We start from the raw sequence: 21,097 nt of genomic DNA, 5'->3' as shown, positions 1-21,097 counted from the left end.
AAATTCAAAATTATTTCAACCGAGTCAAGAAAATTTTTGGTTGAATTTTGGTTTTTTCTATACCCAAATTATGGCATGACTTTTCTCATCTCTCAGGTAATGTTCCCACCTAAAAAAGTGAAGTTTCGGTCGGATTTCGTGGATAATTTCTCATAAAGTACTAGTGACTTTAGAACTTAATTTGATGGATATTTAAACATAATCGTGACCTGTTAGAAATCAAAATTGTTTCAACTGAGCCAAGAAAATTTTTGGTTGGGTTTTTTTTTATACCCAAATTATGGCATGACTTTTCTTATCTCTCAAGTAATGTTCCCATCTAAAAAAAGTGAAGTTTCGGTCGGGTTTCGTGGATAATTTCTCATAAAGTACCAGATATGGCACATAAAAAACAAAGTAACAAGGTTCATTTCTCACAAGGTCCTGAGAAGTGTCTATAATAAAAAAAAAAGTCAAAAAGTTAATATGAGAAACCTATTAAACTTATTGGAAGAATAAGTATTATATTTTTAAAAATCGGTCTAGAGTGTATCAAGCATACGTAATATAGGGTTTCATATGTTTATTTAAAACTAAAATTTTGAAGTATGTAACTGCACTATCGAATTCTTTTCATTATACTTTTTCAAGCTTCAATATCTGTCTGTATGTGTGTGAGTGTACACGTTTTCTTTTTTTTTTTTTTGTACCGGAGGAAAATACATTTACGTATTCCAGGCTTAGGTGGTTCGCCTGGATATGTCGGGCTCGAACATTGACTGACAGACCTGTCAATGCTAATACCGACTAAAAACCTCCGGGCTCGAGTACGATAACTGTGGCGCCACGATTTGACAACAGAATATTTTAAAACGCACTTAAATAAAGCGAAAATGAAGAATACCAATTTTCGAGTTTTCGCTTGGTTTTCGAGATAATGAAGTCTAAAAAATGCAATTTTTATGTCATTAAATTCGCCATTTTTGTAACGCAAGGGCTAAAAACCCGCAGACCTGTGCTAACACGACCCCATTAAAGGCATGGCCAATTTGTAGATCAGTGAGCGCGTCCACAGGGTAAACGCAAGGGAACTTGTGATCCATATGAACTTGTCAAATTTAAACGATTCAACATAAAAAAAATGGCCATATGTGTAATTTCAAAGAGTCAATTACTCGAAAAATAAGCCGAAACCCGAAAATTAGCACTATTCATTTTTGATTTGTTTTACTTTGCTTAACCATATTCCATCGTCAAATCGTGGCGCCACAGACATCGTACTCTCTCCAACCTCCGCTATCCTCCAACCTCTGATCCCCACGGAAACCGCCGTTAGGCATTACTTCATGAGGGGAGGATCTAGCTACTGCTCTTCTTCCTGGTAGCTAAGATGTTACTTTTCTACTCTTCTAATTGGCGTCATTCGCTGTTCTTCCTCTCTCTATAGACCGCAACTCTGTAAGGACTACTGTGGCAAAAGTGTTTATTGCGTTCCAGGCCGCTTTTGATGACAGCATTGCTTCTACTGTTGACTCTGGTTGAATTTTCTTAGTCAGGACTGTCTCTAATTCGTCGCGCTGAGGGCTAAAACGAGGGCACACAAAGAAAACTGTGTGTGTGTGTGTTCGTATGTGCGTATTTTCGTTCGGATTCTTTCGCCTCGATTATTTCGCGAACCATTTATGACGTAACTGGGCTTATTCGACGCGTAATCGTATGTTTAAGAACTGATACGTGAATGAATTCTGTTTTCAACACGACATAATGATCGTTTGAACATGTTCGAAACATGATCTATAAATGTTAATAACAAGGCCTTTTTATAACTTTTTATTGTACTGGGAAGTTTTTGGTGCTGACCTCCAAGGTCGCACCGGACTCAATTTTAATTTACTTCCGGAATCGATGGTAAAAAACCGCATCTCTCGGTGTCTACCCCTAAAAATATCGATCTCAAGTGCTCTACCACCCGTCTACTAAGGAACCCTAAAATTGAACCCATTTAAAAAAAAAAAAAAAAAAAAAAACCATATAAAAGTATGTAGTTGACTCTGAACGCAGGTCAGGTATAAAAAGTAATGTTTTTAATATGTGCGTTAAATGTTTACACACGTTTTTTCTTCTTCTTGGATTCTTATTTATAAATCAAAAAATATTTTGTGGTATCCCGCCTTCCTTTTAAATGGTTTTCATTTCAAAGGGCGCGGTTTTTAGATCGAGAAATTCACATAAAGTTTTTTTGACATAAATATTATTTTTATATTAACATGCGAGAATGATTTTAAGTATGCAAAGAATTTTTTACATTATTATTTTTGTGGGTGTTCTTTTGTGAATTATAAATTATTCAGAGACTTTTTGAAAGTAATACGATCTCTTTTTAGTGGGACACCCGACAGGAACTATGGAAGAACTATATAAATGTAGCGCTTATTTTTTTGTTTACTAGATATTTTTCTGAAAATTTAAGGTTTTAATTTTAGAAATACTTGTTTTATTCTTTAACTAGCTGTGAACTACCCGCTTCCCTAGCCAACTTCAATTTTAAATAAAAAGATTATTGTGTTATATATTTTTTAGACATATATTTTCGTTTTTGAGTTATTGTGTTGTCAGACAGACGGACAACCGAAAAAGGACTAATTAGGTAATTTATTATGAACATCTATACCAAAATTTTGTTGGTAGCATCAATATTCTTAAGCGTTACAAACTTGGGACTAAACTTGGACATACTTTTGATTAAGTAGTTAACCCGATATGTGCGTACATTACCTATTTTTGTTTTGATCAGGATATTTATCATGACATAACATAAAATTTCCTTGTACTTACTTTAAATTATCTTTATTATCTTTAACTTCTGATAACTTGCTTTCAAAACTCATTTTTTTTTAAAGAAAAAACTTAGAACTTTGATAAAAAATTGACAAATTATAAAAATATTTTTGCATATTCTCAAAATTAACGGGAAGCTGAATCGCTGAATCGCTTGAAAACGTTTTCTAATAACATGCGATAAGGAACATAGTTCTAAATAATGAATGAGCTGTCGTATTGTTTTAGACAGCCCTATTAGAAGTTAATAATAAGCTTTAAATACTGTTTTCTGTATTTTAAATTAACTATCAAGGATTTTTCAATTAAAATTCATTAAATTTTCCAATTAATTTGTATTCTATAATTGATAAATATGAATTAAAAACAATGAATATGTATTTAAAATTTTATTTAACCCTTAGTAATCGATAAGAATTTTATTTAACCTTTTTGTAAAAGTAAAATCGGTTATAACAAATTTTTAACTGTCGAAATCATTTCGGACTTTACCATTGGGTCAATAATAGACTCTTTGCAATATAAAAAGTCTTGGAAATAGCTAAATAATAAAATTTAAGCAGATATCTAATTCATTTGAAGGTTAGAATGAGTAGTTCTTGTGATACATCGAAAATCTTTCCAAAATATAGAGTTTCATTTAGAATTTCAGGTAATATCATAAAAAATAGTTTATGCCACATTCCTGGAAAACCTGAAAATGTCAGGGGTTTCAAATTGTTAGGAGAGTCAGGGAAATGTCAGGGATTTCCGTGAAGAAGGGAATTGACAACTTCTAAAAGTATTTTTATAATTTTTTTTCTATTTGAATTAATTCAAAAATGGTGCATTTGGTCGTAATGCCTTGAGTTACATTTAGTATTAATATTTTCCAAGCTCGTTACTTGTAAAATTTTCGTTCTATTTTCTATCAAAGCACTTTAAAAGTATTAATTTGGCCTTGAAATTTTTTGAATTATTCAACTGGAATACATGGAAAAGTTTCCAAAATTTCATTTTGGAGAAACAGTGGCCATCATTTGGTGAAAGCGTTATATGAATCCAATTCTTGTTATATTTTGTGATCAAATATATTGATGATAGTTTTTTTCAAAAAGAAACTGCGAACAATCGTTAAAACTTTTTTGTCTTAAGTAAAAACTAAATTCTTTTACTTAACGATAGTGCTTTCACGATGACAAGTAAGGGTTTAAGATATATTAATATTCAATGATTACTATGATTCTAACATATCTCAAATATAATTCTTCGAAATGAAATATTTTTATTTGAATAAAATGCTTTTTTATATTTCTTTCCATTGAAAAATAACAACTGCGCCTACGTTTCTTTGAGATAAAGTCCTTATTTATTTAATTCTCTAAAAATAGTAAATAGAACTCGTTTAATTTTAGAATTTATTTAGCATTCCGTATTATAAATATCATTCTATATTAAAACGTTTCAAGAACAAAATAATTTCAGATGCGCCCGCTACTGGACCTTAATTTATCATTGATTTAGTTGGCTAAGTATGTGTCTATGCAAAATAATGTTGAATTTATATGGCATTTTTAAGTAAAAAATTTCTGCTTAGAACCATTGGGGCTAAAAGCTGTGTACGTCGATGCCAGTGTTCGTAGTTAACCTGTTGTAGTATCTAAGGCCTTAATGCATTAAAACTTGAACTTTACGTTTTCTTCGCTAAATTGTTTTTAATTGTAAAGTATTTTTAATATTTACAAATAAAAATAAGAATGTTGTAATCCGATTACAAGTAAGATGTTGTCAATAATATAATATTTCTTGAATATTACTTCAGATAGTCTAGGATCAGGCACGGGATTTGATAATAATTTACTGTCTAACAGTTTTTTTTGTTCCTACTAGGTAACATACTTTAAAATTGGCGGTTGGGCTAATTTCAACAATTTGAAAGAGATTCCCAGAGAAAAAATCGTTTTTTTTCAAATTTTTTTTAAACTTTGCTAGAAGTATATATGTATGTACAGTTAATAAATTTTTTTTTTCTAAGTATAAATTTTCCATAATGGATTGAGTGTATTAGAAATCCCTGGTTGAACAGATGGCCATAAATTGTATCAAGTACACACTCTTTTACAGAAATATTTTATTTTTGCTTTACTATGATGTTTATAGATGGCGCAGCGAAATGTCAAAAATAAATTTGTTATTCTGATGTATGAGCTATGTTATTGTAAAGTTTCATTAAAATCCATTGAGTTGTAAAAGCGTAACAAACAAACAAACTCACTTTCAGGAAAAACACACATTTAGGACATGTGTTCGAAAACATGAGGTGACAATAATCCCATTTTATTAGTCACGAGTATTTATTTTATTCAAAATTTTGTTCTTATTTGAAGCATGGCTCTAGACTTAACTCTTTTCTGGTAGATAAAATTGTATGATGATAAATAACAATTTTTTAATTAACACTTGATATAAGACGGACATGGCGCCACTGTCAACACTCACAGCTCACTTGCTGGGTTGGTTTGTGTGTTCTTTCCACGAATTATTTGTTAAGCATATATAAAAAAAAATATCTTTACATATATGGGTAATTCAATGAAATGTGTTTTACATGTCAAATTAATTTGATAAATCATTGCAAGATATCAAAAATAGTATTATTTTAAAGCTGAGAATACATTTGCTGCTGAAAAAGTGTACACAATAAGTCCATAGGAAATCCTTAATACTTATAAGATTAATCATGTGTACTTTCCTACTTTTTATTCTTCACGAGAACTTCTTACGAATTTGTTTTAATATTAGTCGCCTGTAAAGAAAAAAAAATGATATCTAATGATCGCATGACCTCAATACGTTTTTTGTGCGAAACCTATCGTGCGCACCTTTCATTTTTTAGTAATACGTGTGTAAAACTTGTATTCTTGTGTGCTGTCGACAAAGCATCTATTGTTTGTAACTGACAATTACCTGGCGGACACACCACACAATGTTGTTGTTACCCACCGATACAGAATCAGCTAAGGTACATCGTACGTCTTCGGGTTACTATATATAAATTATGCTACATATTACCTATAACAGACAAAGCATCTATTGTTTGGAACTGACGAAGTAGAACACTTAAAAAGTAAACAACTACTAGGTGGCATGTGTATTTACTGCCTTTTTCAAGTATCTAAAGAAAGCAAAACATTTAATCTAAAAATAAATATATTATGGGAATTTTGACTGTTTAATGGTCGGCTACTTTATTTAATGCTTTGCTCTTTAAGAAAGTGGTTTTTAATAACAGTGATTAAAAGATTTATTAAGGGATAAAGAAAAGGGCCAGACGAACAAGTCAGAAATTTTTTGCCTATTTTAGCACAAACAAAAAGTTAATGCAATATTGTCCAAAAGTTTTTTTTTATATTTTTTAAGAAAAAACCGTAAATTTAATTAAAAAATCGTTTTAAAATAATTAAAATGTAAATTTACACTTGAAATTTTTAATGAAAGTGTTTTTTTATTTTGTGTTTTTTGCAATGCTTTTGTGTATTTAGCGAAGTGACGTCGACGTTGTACACACAAAGTGAATAATAAAAAAAAAAAGTTGTTTGTCTCATGACAAAATGTAATGCACAAAAAAAAAAATATACAAAGTACAATAAAAAAAAAAGTTCGAATAGTGAGAATATAACTCCTGTATCAAGGGTTTTGTATCATTTAACGAAAATCAGACTTTAGAGTGTTCTTTAACCCGTCAGTACTCGCGTTATGAAAACTTTGATCACGTTCGATTTAAAACATAAATAATTTATATTTTTTAAATAGTACATAAGGTTGAAACTTATACCTATTATCTATTTCTGAATTGTGGATTTTTCAGAGATTTTCAACCTATCTAGAGTTTTTAAAAACATATATTTTTTCCTGCCATATGAGAAATTGTAAAAATTTTTACTTCGGAAATTTTCGAGCCTTTTCGTGCTCAGTAAATTAAATGAACTTGTAATAGAAATATGGTGAAATTGATTAAAATTATATTAATTATTTCGATTATTTCTCTGCTCTAACATTTTCATTCTCCAACATCATTAAATAATTACGTAATCAAACTTGTTTTTAATTAAGATAATGCATTAACAAATAAATTTATATAAAATTATGTAGAGGTTATGATTCACAAAGTAAAACAATATATATCTCCCATCACGCGGCTAGATTACCGAACGGTTGACGTGAGTGCTGACGGATTAAAATGTGTGACATGTTTCGGATAATTTAGCTATGTTTCAATTGCAAAGGACAGTAATAAAGATAAGTTTGAGTACGGAATCTCAGAAAGTGTGTATAACATTATATACCGGATTTTTTTTTATACTTTTAATATGATGTCATTATTCTATTTTAGCACATGTGATTTTATTTTATAATATTTTAATAAACATATACATGTAGGTACCGAAAGTTCAAAAAATATTGAGATGTGAAAATATTTCAAAGTTATTTTCTTTGAATTTCTTTAATAGTTTAGATGAATAAGTTAATGATTCGAAGCAAAGCTACTTACGTAGTTTTAACCTTCCATCTTTTATAGCTTTAGAGTTACGAACGGCAATTCTATGGACGTATATGGACGTATTTGTATTTTTTTACGAATTATACGTTCTTTGAAGCTCAAAAACCTCCACAAATTTTAAAAATTAGTTTAAAATTGGCTTTTTCTTTCTCGATTTTAATAATTACTTTTTGAACTTTAATACGAAGTCGTAACCAATTCCTTCAGTATTGGACAAATTCGCTGTACCTATTTGACTTTAACATACACATGTGATTGTTTGTACTGGGTTATAATATATTCCTGCGTTTATAAAAAAAAAGTACTTAGTATGAAAACAATGCATCATATTACTTCTATATATTACTTCTGTTATAAAAAGCTAACTTTTAAGCAAATTCTTTATTATTCGTTAGCCTGACACGCAACAGTTTCACTAAATTGAGCTAAAGGTTTGAAGAGCTGTCTGGTGAGGGTTAGTTAGTGTCAAGAAAGTGCCTTATGGAGGTATCAAGGGCCTTTGAAGGGTATCAGACATTTTGATAAAAATAATAGACAAATTTTTTATTTATTTATCATGTTTATTATAATTTGAAAATAAAAATTATATACAATAAAAAGTTCATGACATTATAAATATTAAATAAATTTTTTTTAAAGTTATCATCACCTGAATAAATTATTTATAAATTATTAATATTATTATTACTTATTCATCTGTTGGAATTTTTTTTAAAATAAAAATTATTGTTTGTTTTCTTTTTAAATTCTTTATATTATTAGATACTTTCCATTTACACAGAATCTCAGTTCAAAAATGATTTGTGACAATATTGATGAGTATTTTAACATGAAGTGAGACCCTTCGAATTTTAAGCTTAAGGTATTATTTGTCTCCCTACAGAATTATAACAATGCTTTGGTTTTTTTCAATATCTCTAACCAAATCTGACGCTTGCGAAAATATTAAGAAGTGGCCCTATTTGTCAATTTATTGTAGGCTGAGTTTAAAATTCGGATTTGGTTAAGTATGTCAAAAAATGTAATCTATCACCCTGTATGATTGATTGTGCAAAATTTGAAATCGATATTCCTAGAAATAACTAAAATATGAGGGTGTCTTCATCTTAAATGCAACACACTTTATTAACCAAATAAATGCTTATAATCGAATAATGTGTAATTTTTAACTTTACAATACCACGCAACTATTTGTCGTTCAATATATTGTGTACCAAGAGAACTGTTTTCAATTTTATTAATATAGATATCTCTCTTCAACTACCAATACTCTATCTATATTCGTTTCTGTTCAATAACAATAAAATTGTTTAACTTGGCGTTATTATATCTCAATAATGAAACAGTCTATAATTAAGACTTACCTACTTCTAGACTTACCTATTTGGTATCACAATGGGCTCTATTCGCTCCGAGCGTGAATTTCGTTTCCATGACAACGATACACTACTTTAATTATAGAATTAATGGATGCATATATAATTGTGTGGATTGCATTGAAAACTTACATTTAAAATTTAATATTCTTGTTTCACAAATTTAAATAAATAATTACGATAATTAACATTTGAAAAATAATATTTGTACAATTTGATTTCTTATTTTCACAATTTTTAATGCATTAAGTTTAATTAATTAGTGTTTTTCAATCATTTTAATTTGACAGTTTCTATATCATTAACATGTAAATAATTGCAAATTAGTCATAACAGCCCACTTTATCTCCAAAATTTTTCACTTAAAGCGCTGGCATCGATTTTATTATCCCCACCATGACTACGCACACAACGAATAGCCTAAGTGTGTCCTTCGTGGACAGCCAATATAACCTAACCTACCTACTTCTAACTCAAATGTAATATAATCTAAGATTCAATTTAAAAGGAAATCAGTTATTATTCAGTTATCACATATTTGAAGAAAGAAAAAAACTGTTATTAAATCAAATTAAGGTTAATTGAAAAATAAAGTTAACCTTCAAATTCTAGACCGTCTACAATTTTTAAAATAAACATTTCACATAATTTTTCTTTCTTTTTAAAAATTTACACAATATTTATTATTTAATTGTATAGTCTCTTGTAGTCTATTTCTCTAAATTAGACTCCGATTTGAATAAAAAGCAATTTCTGGAATAATTTTGGTCCGAAAAATACAATTAATGTCGGTTAATACTCTTTAGAAACTTTCAAAGAAAAAAATCTTCCATATTTTCATGTTTTTGGATTATTTAGGGTAGTAAAATATCTTCATAATTTCTCCGAAATAAAAGCGTTTTCATGCAACTTTTTTGACGAAATTTCAAAAACCACTCATCCAAACGTTAAATTATCTCCATTTTTGTATTTTTTGGATCAAAATTACCTTATAAACCAAGTTTTATTGATTTTGGAAACACATATTTTAATTCTGATTTTCTTGATTGAATTTTTTCAAAGGGAAATACTATCCCTTAATTACCACCTGCCTTTAAAAAATGAGGAAAAATTGTTTGTCTTCGATTTGGATAAAAATCATTCTTTAGAATAATTTGCACCTAAAAATTACAAAAGTAAAGTCGCCTTGACAATTAGACGCAATATTACTGAGGCAGTGACTAAAATTATATACAATAAGTGATATCCCGGAGCAATTTCTTCGGTAAATACTTCAGAAACTTGTCATTCAATCAAAAAATCTTCATATTACTCACTCCAAAATATTGACGGGATCAGTGGTACCTTTGTTTTATACTACCAAAATTAACCATTAAGGATTTAAGAGCATGACAACAATGTTTGATTTAAAGGCTCAAAATTTGTTTGTAGGTAGTCTTTTACTCAAAGAATATGTGGTTAAAATTTCAGCTTAGGTATCCGTGCAAATTTTTAAGAAAAAAGTCATTAAAAATCGATATAAAATACATTGGCTCTTATGGAGGAATCTCAAAAAACGACATATTTTGGAAGTTTTTAATAATTTTCATTTGGAATGAATGAAAACAAATTTAAAAAAAAAAACTTTTTAATAGAAAGTAAACATATTAGCAATGAATTAGAAAAGAAAAAAACTAAGTGTCACCGTCCATATAAGGGATGTAAGAGCAGGGTAGATTAAGGGTTGAAATTATTTTTATCTTATTTTCAACTTTGATGATGAATTTTGTTATAACTTCATGAATTTAGACAAAAAATAAGAATAAAATTTTTCGATATGTGTCTTGGTTTTCGAAATATCGAAAGCTACATAATTAAACAAAATTTTTGATATTTTGAAAATTAAGCCAGATATCGAAAAATTGTATTCTTACTTTTCGTCTTATATCGTCAAGTAATAATATAAATTTATCATCAAAATTGAAAATATCTATTTTTAAATTTGTGCCCCCACTACCATGCTCATACATCCTTAATCAGTTTAATAATATTTATGGAAGTTTTAAATAAAAAAAACCAGCCGCAGCAATAATAAATATGTGCACATATGTGTGTCTTATGATGTATGTATGTATGTATGTATGTATGTATGTATGTATATTTGTTATATATTTATATGTATTATAAGAAATAAAAACATAATACACAAAGTTGCAGTTAAAACATCCTTGAAATAAAAAACGAAATGCATGACTTTATAACTAAATAACAAAAAAAAAAAAAATAATAATTCTATATCACCGCATTGCTAGTACTCTGTGCATGCTAGTCACTCACTCACTTTTATTATGTATACAATCACATGTAATGTACGTATGTACAGGGCTTTCAAAAAGTATTGAACCTCCTGTCATCTTAGTAATTAAAAACTAAAAAGAAACACAGTGTGGTCAATTAAAGAAGGAATGAGCGATTGTAAAAAGAAATAGTTCGCGGAACATAACCCTTTTTTTTTTTAAATGATTAATACATACTTGAAAATTCGTGCATTGGTGTCCGCTCAAAATAATGTTTTTGTGTGGACTTATTCAAAGGAAAAAAAAAGTACAAAAATGGATGGTTTCGATATCTAGTTTAAGACCCTACTAACGCGCAGTCTCGGAAGTGCTCGCTTTGCGATAATTAACGCTATATATACACAAAAAAAACCCGATTTTTGGTCAATATCTCGGAAACCATCAACTTGATGAAAAAAAGTTTCAAAAAAAAATTGTCGGAAATTTTTTTTTTAAGATAAGACATTCAACACTTTCTATACAGAGTCTAACTAACTCAGTCAATTGTTTGTAGAATCAAAAATTGTGATATTTTTTTCGTAAACATCACAGTTTACAAATGAGGCCGCAAATAAGGACAAAACTTTGAAGTCCATTTTCTAAAAAACTATAAAATATGAAACAATAGAAGTTGAAAATCTGCAGGTAACTTCAACTAGTAGCATTGTGAAAGATTCTCTAAAAACGCAAAAAAATTATAGAAATTATTAATTTAACTTTCAACACTTTCTATACAGAGTATTTCAACAATTAACTCAGTCAATTGTTTGTTTTAACCTGTTTACACTTATTCAGTTAATGTTTTGAAAATTGACGAACTTTAATTCAGTGTATCACGAGTTAGAGACAATCAATCGACTTCTAATTTTGATTGTAATTGTATTAAAATACCCTTAAAAAGTCCATACAAAAATTAAGAATTTTCTAACACCATGTCCTTAGCACAACAACTACCTAAATAGAGACTAAATTTTTTTGTAGTATCGTGAATGTTGAAAGGGAGTTTACATAAAAAAAAATTGATTTGATAATAGTTTAACGCGTGCCAAGCTGTTGAATAGGGTTAAAAACTGTCTATTTATTTAAAAAAAATTTAAAATAACAGTTTTTAAATTTTTCAAAATAATTTTAAAATTCAATGAAGCATTAATTATTATTTGGTCACGGCCATGCCATGTAAAATTATATTCAATTCAAATACAAAAAAAAAACGCATTCAGTTGAGTTGAAAATTATATATTTATGTTTTTTTGTAAGGCGGTTTTAATATTTTTTTGAACAAAAATTGTGACATATGTTTGAATTTGTCCTTACGTTTTATCACCCTACAAAGATAAAATATCTATTATTTATCATACAAATTTATTTAAAAAAAGTTTGAATAAACGATAATAATAATATATCAACACTCAACACTCTTACCCTACCCACTTTCGATTGTTTTTTCGAAGAATTTTCAAAAATAAGTATTTCTATGTATTCAGGTTTTTATGTACAATGCAAAGTAAATAAAAATTTGTTGAAAAGAATTCAGGTTGTTATGAAGAATGTTACGAATGAATGTTTGTAATGGCAGGCTATCTAAAAATAGAAAGTCAGGACAAAATTTATGTGCTTTGTATCCTAAAATTTCCACTTGTTAATATTCAAATGTTAATAACAAATTGAAAAATCAAAATTTTAAAATTTTAAAAACGGTAATTTATTTGTAAGCTTAATAAGAATAACTTCACGGAGGGAAAAAAATTCTGGGGTTTTAATCTAATAATTATCGGAGATTTTATGTTAACATTCTATATAGAAAAAATTGTTAGTTAACAATTACATAACTAATGCAAAAATTATAAAAAAATTTTTTCAACCACGGATTATTGTTTATTCATGTATCTCAAAACTACATTAATTTTTTTATTTATTAATATTCATATTTTATATGTTTAAATAATTTTTTTTGTTAGTAGGTCTCAAAGAAAGAACGCGCGCGAGAACCAAACTTGTCATATTTTGCGCTATTTTCAAGGCTCTGTAAAAATTATAAATATTAGAGATACAATTTCGGCAGTAGAAACTTTATTTTAGGAAATTTCTTCATCTTTTTGGATCTTTTTTCAGATTTCGAAAATTTTCAATATTTTTTGAGTTATTCAAAAAAAACTGAACCCCCTATTTTATTTTTCACTTAATTGTTTATAACTTTTGCAATTTTTTTTAGCGCCATTTCATTTTTTTTAGTAAACTTTCTACATAAAATTGCGAATCGAATGACACCTATTTCGTAATTTTCGGAGAATATACAAAAAAGATAGAAAAAATCGTGGATGTTAACTAGACTAATATATGAATGAATAAATTAATAGTTACTGTATGTGAAATTATTATTTTTTGGATTTTCAAATGGAAAATCATAAAATTTTATCATTTATTAATTCAAAACAAGAAACGGACGAAAAATATTTTTTTTCCGGTTTTTCTTGATATTAAACGGTTTAATGAAAAATAAACCATACACAGAGATAGACCATTTTAAAGTAGGCATTTCAACGGTTCAAATTAGCACAGCCGGAGTATGAAAAAAAAACATCAATATAGTTTTTCAAAAAACAGTTTTTCGAAATTTTCTCATGTATTTTGAGGTTATGTTGAAAATAGTCTCGTACAAAAGTTTTCAATGTTTTATTATCTAGAAGTTTTCTGCTGAATTCAACCCTTCAAATCAACCCCCATTTCACAATTTTCAACGGTCTCGAGTTTAATTGTTTTTTTACTATGTAACTTACATCCCAAACTAACATTTGGACCAAATCGCTGCCTGTTAGTAATTTATAAAATTTGGACGAAAAAATATTTTAATTACAGCACTAATGTATTTTTATAGAACAATACGTTTTACATATTAACATCATTAGTTATATTACACAATAAAATGATCCCGGATATAGCCCCTAGTCATTCAGCCACCAGCAAGTATTGTAAGCCTAATAATATATCACACACACACACACACATATGTATATCTCTCTTCTGTAACACAGCTATAACAGTACCATGACACAGTAATTAATTATGGGCTGTCATTTATTTTGATTTCAATATAATTTTGATGAATATATTATTATTTAAAATAAATTTTGAATTCATCTTGCTTTTTATTATATATCCGTTGTTTTTTTTATCATAGATGTTTTTTATATCAAAGATATAATTACTAATTAGCCAAGTTACTAATGAGATGATATAATTTTGTTTGACGTGAAACCATTTACCTTGAATTTCATTTTTCCATAAAACCAATTTTAAATATGCCTACTTTTGAAGTCATTTATTTATTTAAATAATCGAGCAACCCTTGTTAAAATTTTCAGAATTGATTTAAACTTAGTCCAAATTCATATATTTTTATACCATGTATATATGAAATATACATAGTATATTAAGTTTAGTCCCAAGTTTGTAACGCTTAAAAATAATGATGCTAGGAAAAAAATTTTGTCATAGGTGTTCATAAAATCACCTAATTAGTCCATTTCCGGCTGTCCGTCCGTCTGTGGACACGATAACTCAAAAACAAAAAAAGATATCGAGCTGAAATTTTTACAGCGTACTCAGGACGTAAAAAGTGAGGTCAAGTTCGTAAATGAGCATCATAGGTCAATTGGGTCTTGGGTCCGTAGGACCCATCTTTTAAACCGTTAGAGATAGAACAAAAGTTTAAATGTAAAAAATGTTCCTTATCAAAAATTAAACAACTTTTGTTTGAAATATTTTTTCGTAAACATCACTGTTTACCCGTGAGGGCGCCAAGTAGGTGGAAATTTTATAATATGTACTATACTTGATTATCAGTTATGTATGTGTCACATGTTTGTATGTGTAATGTGATAAAGAAATCAACACTGACTATGCATGGTATTTCAACAATTAACTCAGTCAATTGTTTGTTTTCACTTGTTTTATCATAGATGTTTTGTATATCAAAGATATAATTACTAATTAGCCAAGTTACTATTGAGATGATATAATTTTGTTTGACGTGAAACCATTCCTTGAATTTGATTTTCCCATAAAACCAATTTTAAATATGCCTACTTTTGAAGTCATTTATTTATTTAAATAATCGAGCAACCCTTGTTAAAATTTTCAGAATTGATTTAAACTTAGTCCAAATTCATATATTTTTATTTAAAATGGCCTTGGTGCTCGCACACTCTTAATCATTTCGAAACCTTAAAATTAGTTCACTACGAAATTAGAACTATTCCAGTTGATTTGACCGACCGACGATTTCCCAAATTTGGAAACATTACTCTTTTCGTCTGAAATTGAATAGTTGCATTAAAGTTCCTTTTTTGGTATTTAGATAAAAAATTCCAAAATCTTGACCATTTCGTTGTAAAATTGGAAAGCTGAAAACGTGTACGTGTATCTCTAGAAGATACATCCCTTTATTAAAATGTGATAGAAAAGTCCTCCAAAAATGTTGTCGTTCTATAATGTGGCTCTTTCGACTTTAAAGTTTTTATATTTAAAAGTATAACTTCCGCTTAGCTTGGAAATTGTCTATTTGCAAAAATCATTCGATATTGAACTAAGTTTTTCTTAGCTAGCTTCCCTCATCGTCGATGTTTTCCTTTCAGGGTTTTTTAAGCCATCTTAGACGGTTTTTCATGATTTTTGTTGATCGTCTAGATACCAATCAACAACATGTTTCATTTAATTAAGCAATCTAAGTTCCGTAAAAACATCTGTGAATTTAAATATTGACTGATGTCTTATAGTGATTTATCCTACTTTTTGAATATTAACAAAAAGTAGTTATGATTTGATTTTAACTAGCTTGCTTATGGCTCTTGAGTGCGTTCGCCCGATTTCGTTTCTAGATCATTGACATTCAAATAATTTTAACAATAGCGTGTGTTTTTAAAATTCTTGCCATTATTACTCATGCAAACTTGTCATAAGTATTTAATTTATAATTTATAGGATTGAATGTTGATACCAGGTAACTGACATGTATGCCGCTAGTGACAAATAACTATAAACTTAAATAAAATTCTGATTTGACCGTTTTGAAGAAACATGCATAAATTACATTGAAACAAGTGAAAACAAACAATTGACTGAGTTAATTGTTGAAATACCATGTATAGATAGTGTTGATTACTCGGTCACATCACACATAAAATAAAAAAAATCTTTTAACAAAAAGAAAACCGGCTTCAAAAGAAAAACTTTTCCAAAATAAATTAATATGCACTAAAAAGTAAAAAAATAACGAAAATATAACGAGTTAAAATTGTTGTTATTTTTGGAGTCGGTATCAGCCAAGGATACAACTCTGACGGAACAATTTTCTACATGAGCTTGACTGACACCGACTCCAAAAATAACAATAATTTTAACTACATTATATTATGGTTATTTTTTTACTTTTTAGTGCATATTAATTTGTTTTGGAAAAGTTTTTCTTTTGAAGTCGGTTTTCTTTTTGTTAAAAGATTTTTTTTATTTTGTGATTTTTAGTGAATCTGAAGTACTGCACTAACTAATTTGTCATCGAAATCATGCACTAACTAATTTGTCAAAAAATCATCGAAATCGATTGGCGTGATATTGAGTTATTCGTCCTATTGTCGAGCATACTTTATGAAAATTTAAGGCATTTTTGGTTTTCTCATGGATGCCGTTGTCAGAACTCGACCAAAATGAAATGGGACCACACGGGAAGCATCAGCTTTCAATAGATAAAGAATCGGTTCACCCATTCAAAAGTTCTGAGGTAACAAACATTAATAAAAAAAATACAGACGAATTGATAACCTCCTCCTTTTTTATTTGAAGTCGGTTAAAAATCGATATACAATACATTGGCTCTTATAGAGAAATCTCAAAAATAACATATTTTGAAGGTTTTTGATAATTTTCACTTGGAACGAATGAAAACAAATTAAAAAAAAAAACTTTTTTAATAGAAAGTAAACATATTAGTAATGACATAGAAAATGTCCGAGCAAGGTAGATTTAGGATTGAAATTATTTTTATCTTATTTTCAACTTTGTAGATGAATTTTATTATAACTTCATGAATGTAGACGAAAAATATGAATTAAATTTTTCGATATCTGCCATTGGTTTACCAAATATCGAAAGCTGAATAATTAAACAAAATTTTTAATTTTCACAATCAAAATTGAAAATATCAATTTTTTCAATTTGTACCCCCACTACCACCGTGCTTATACATCCTTAAGTAATTCAGTTGCTATATTTCTTTTTTAATTTGATTCTTTAAAACGCCATATAAATTTTTTGATATTATAAAAAGTGTAATAAAAGAGTTTTTTGAACATCAATAAAATTATCTTATACATATATATGTCGGTAATATGATGCCGCTGTCACTGTACGCAATCATAATACAGTAGAATCTCGATAACTTAAACCTCGGTAACATAAAAACCTCTGTTACTTCAAAAAATACTATGTTCCCTTCCCATCAGAGCCCAAAACCTCTATAACTTAAAAGACGCAGCCTCTATAACTTAAATAAATAATCTCTGTATAGGCCCTCAGTAACTACATAGAAACATGTACATACCTCTATATTAACTAGGGTACATAGAAACATGTACATACCTCTATATTAACCTTTACCTAACATAGACACTTGATAACTTAAAACCTCTATAACTTAAAATATTTTGTGTTTCCCTTGGACTTTAACTTATCGAGATTCTACTGTATTATATTTTTTTATTATTTCTATCTCATGCATGAATAAATTAATTAAAAAGAAGGTTTTATTCATCAACATGAATAATTATTATTATTTTATTCATAAACGGTACCGATGCGATCTGATCTAATCACATATAACATGATTAGTGAGTGATATTATATACATTTGTATATTCATTATATTCAGTCAAAGTCGCTTATAATGACATTGTTAATAACAATGACTTACTTATTATGACGAATTGGTATAAGTACTAGCTGAATTCAAGTAAAAACATGTGAAAACAAACAATTGAATGAGTTAATTATTGAAATACCATGTATAGACAGTGTTGACGACGCAATCGTTTGTATTTTGATGACACGTAAGTAAATAAAGATATCCACTCTTAGATAGCCACACATTTATAACTGATATTCCCATATAATACATAAAACAAAATTTGTATCTTATTTACGTCATCGTGGGTAAACAGTCATGTTTACAAAAAAATGTTTCAAAAGAAAGTTGTTTATTTTTTTATAAGGAACATTTTTTACATTTAAACTTTTGTAGTATCTTTAACGGTTCATAAGATGACACAATTGACCTATGTTGCTCATTTACGAACTGGACCTCACTTTTTTTACGTCCTGAACACGCTATAAAAATTTCAACTTGATGTTTTTTTTTTCGTTTTTGAGTTATCGTGATGACAGACGGACAGACGATAGACAGATGACAGACAGACAACCAAAAATGGACTAATTAGTTGATTTTATGAACACCTATACCAAAATTTTATTCGTGGCATCAATAGGCTAAACTTAGTATACCTTGATATATTTCATATACATATGCGACAATCAATGGATTAAAATTGGGCTACGATAATAGGCTTGATTGTCGTTAAAAACAATTTTGACTATATTTTTTATAACTTAAATTTCATACAACACACTGCATCGAATCACCGAATACATTTTTATTACTTTAATAAAAATATTTCATTTTAATAAAATGATTTTTTTTTTTTTATAAATAGAATTTATAAAACCATGTGGGTTCAATAATTAACACTTTAACATCAAAATTTATATCATTATGTTATGAAGAGTGTGAAAGTGTGAAATGGTTCTAAATTAAGGGTTCTGTAATCATATAACCGCAAGGCTGCCTCTAAGAGACAGGTTCTGTGCGAATGGAGCTACACGTTTTTATTAACATCAACTACTCAGAAGATCAAATCTAGTCTGATAAGATTTCTTTTAGGTGGATGGGTGTAAATTTTAAGACCATCGTCATTATTTATATTTACATAATAAAGCGTAGGGTGCTAGATTTCAATTATTTTAAATATTTTAGTAGTAAATTAAATTGTGAGCTGCTTGGGAATATTTTTGATCTCTTTTCTGAAACTTTAGAAAAATTTGCTTTTAAAAATTAAATTTCACACATTTTTAACATTAAGGATGTATGAGTATGACAACAATGTTTGATTTAAAGGCTCAAAATTTGTTTGTAGTTAGTCTTTTACTCAAAGAATATGTGGTTAAAATTTCAGCTTCAGGTATCCGTGCAAATTTTTAAGAAAAAAGTCATTAAAAATCGATATAAAATACATTGGCTCTTATGGAGGAATCTCAAAAAACCACATATTTTGGAAGTTTTTGATAATTTTCATTTGGAATGAATGAAAACAAATTTAAAAAAAAACTTTTTAATAGAAAGTCAACATATTAGCAATGAATTAGAAAAGAAAAAAACTAAGTGTCACCGTCCATATAAGGGATGTAAGAGCAGGGTAGATTAAGGGTTTTAATTATTTTTATCTTATTTTCAACTTTGATGATGAATTTTGTTATAACTTCATGAATGTAGACGAAAAATAAGAATAAAATTTTTCGATATGTGTCTTGGTTTTCGAAATATCGAAAGCTAAATAATTAAACAAAATTTTCAATTTTCGATATTTTGAAAATTAAGCCAGATATCGAAAAATTTTATTCTTACTTTTCGTCTTATATCGTCAAGTAATAATATAAATTTATCATCAAAATTAAAAATATCTATTTTTAAATTTGTGCCCCCACTACCATGCTCATACATCCTTAAATGCTAATTTTGTACTTTTCTTTTTACTATATATCCTGCCCTAAAGGACCCCAAATAATATCATATATTATAAAATAGTAAACAAGATGACGCATGTTGTTAACAATTAACACGAAATTGAGGGTGCAATTCTTACATTCAAACATAATAGTGGTATGTTTTTAATACAGTTTTGTTTATTATTATTATACCCATTTTTTTAATAACAAACCATTGTACTCTAGCTTGGAAAAAATTATTATTTTTACTTCTCTGTCTCAAAACATGATTACTTTCTAGTTTGTTTCTAGACTAAAGTCTTCAAATTTCTTGGATAATTTTAGATTCGAACACTAACCTTCACCAATTTGGCACCATAGATAAAAGAATATCATATAAATCCATTTACAAATAATTAGATTTTTACTCATGTTACTCGCTGATAATGAAAGGTTTATTTTGGTGAAAGTAGATTTAAAATCGGACTAATGGCTTTTCAGTTTATCCAATAAAAAAAAATCAAATGTTTCCTCTTTATAATTATAGGCCTTTGTCCGAATTTTGATAAATTGGTTTATACGTTTCATTAACATCTAATTTACTCCAAAAAAGTATTATTTAACAAAAAAAACTATTTACATTATGTGTTTTGCATTTACAAAAAAACCAATTCAGATTTACTTGAAACATTGTAGAGTGCCATGATGTCTTGAATGACATCACGACTTTACATACAATCATTTCTGTGTATGCAAGTTTAAGCAGTTGTAATCGACGAATCTGCTTCGTTCTATTAAAAATATAATATCGTTTACATTACGTTTGTTATGGCGTGACGTAATACTTTCAATACTTTCTGATTGGTGTTGCTGTTACGTGACTGAATATCTAATTTTACTAAAATTATTTTATAAAAATAATAATAATCCTACTTTTTGTTTTTGTTGTTTACTTTTAATCATGCATACGATATTTACATCATGGTCTATTCGATTATATTTGATGTAATATCATACTTACAGGCGTAAACTAAATATTGACAAATATCTTGTCTAGTAATCTTAATTAAAGAGAATTGAAAAAAAATATCTTTATTTTTTATGATTAATCTTCTTCTTAGTGGACAAAAGATTAATAGGTTTAATATATTTAGAGTAATTAGTACTCGAAGCTAAAGTTACATTATTTTAAAAACCCTGATACTATTCTATTATTTCCCAATATGACAATATGACCTTAA

General features: G+C 28.2%; 1 protein-coding gene across 1 annotated transcript in view; it reads left to right on the top strand.

Moving 5' to 3' along the window:
- LOC123299298 (breast cancer anti-estrogen resistance protein 1) overlaps nt 1–21,097 on the top strand; it is a 43,015-nt gene that overhangs the window by 802 nt on the left and 21,116 nt on the right. The gene's annotated exons all lie outside the window — the stretch shown is intronic.

This window comes from Chrysoperla carnea, chromosome 4 (genome assembly GCF_905475395.1).
Source record: "Chrysoperla carnea chromosome 4, inChrCarn1.1, whole genome shotgun sequence".
NCBI classification, from domain to species: Eukaryota; Metazoa; Arthropoda; class Insecta; order Neuroptera; family Chrysopidae; genus Chrysoperla; species Chrysoperla carnea.
Note: the sequence above shows the minus strand (reverse complement) of the source record. Positions and strands in the feature narration are given on the sequence as shown.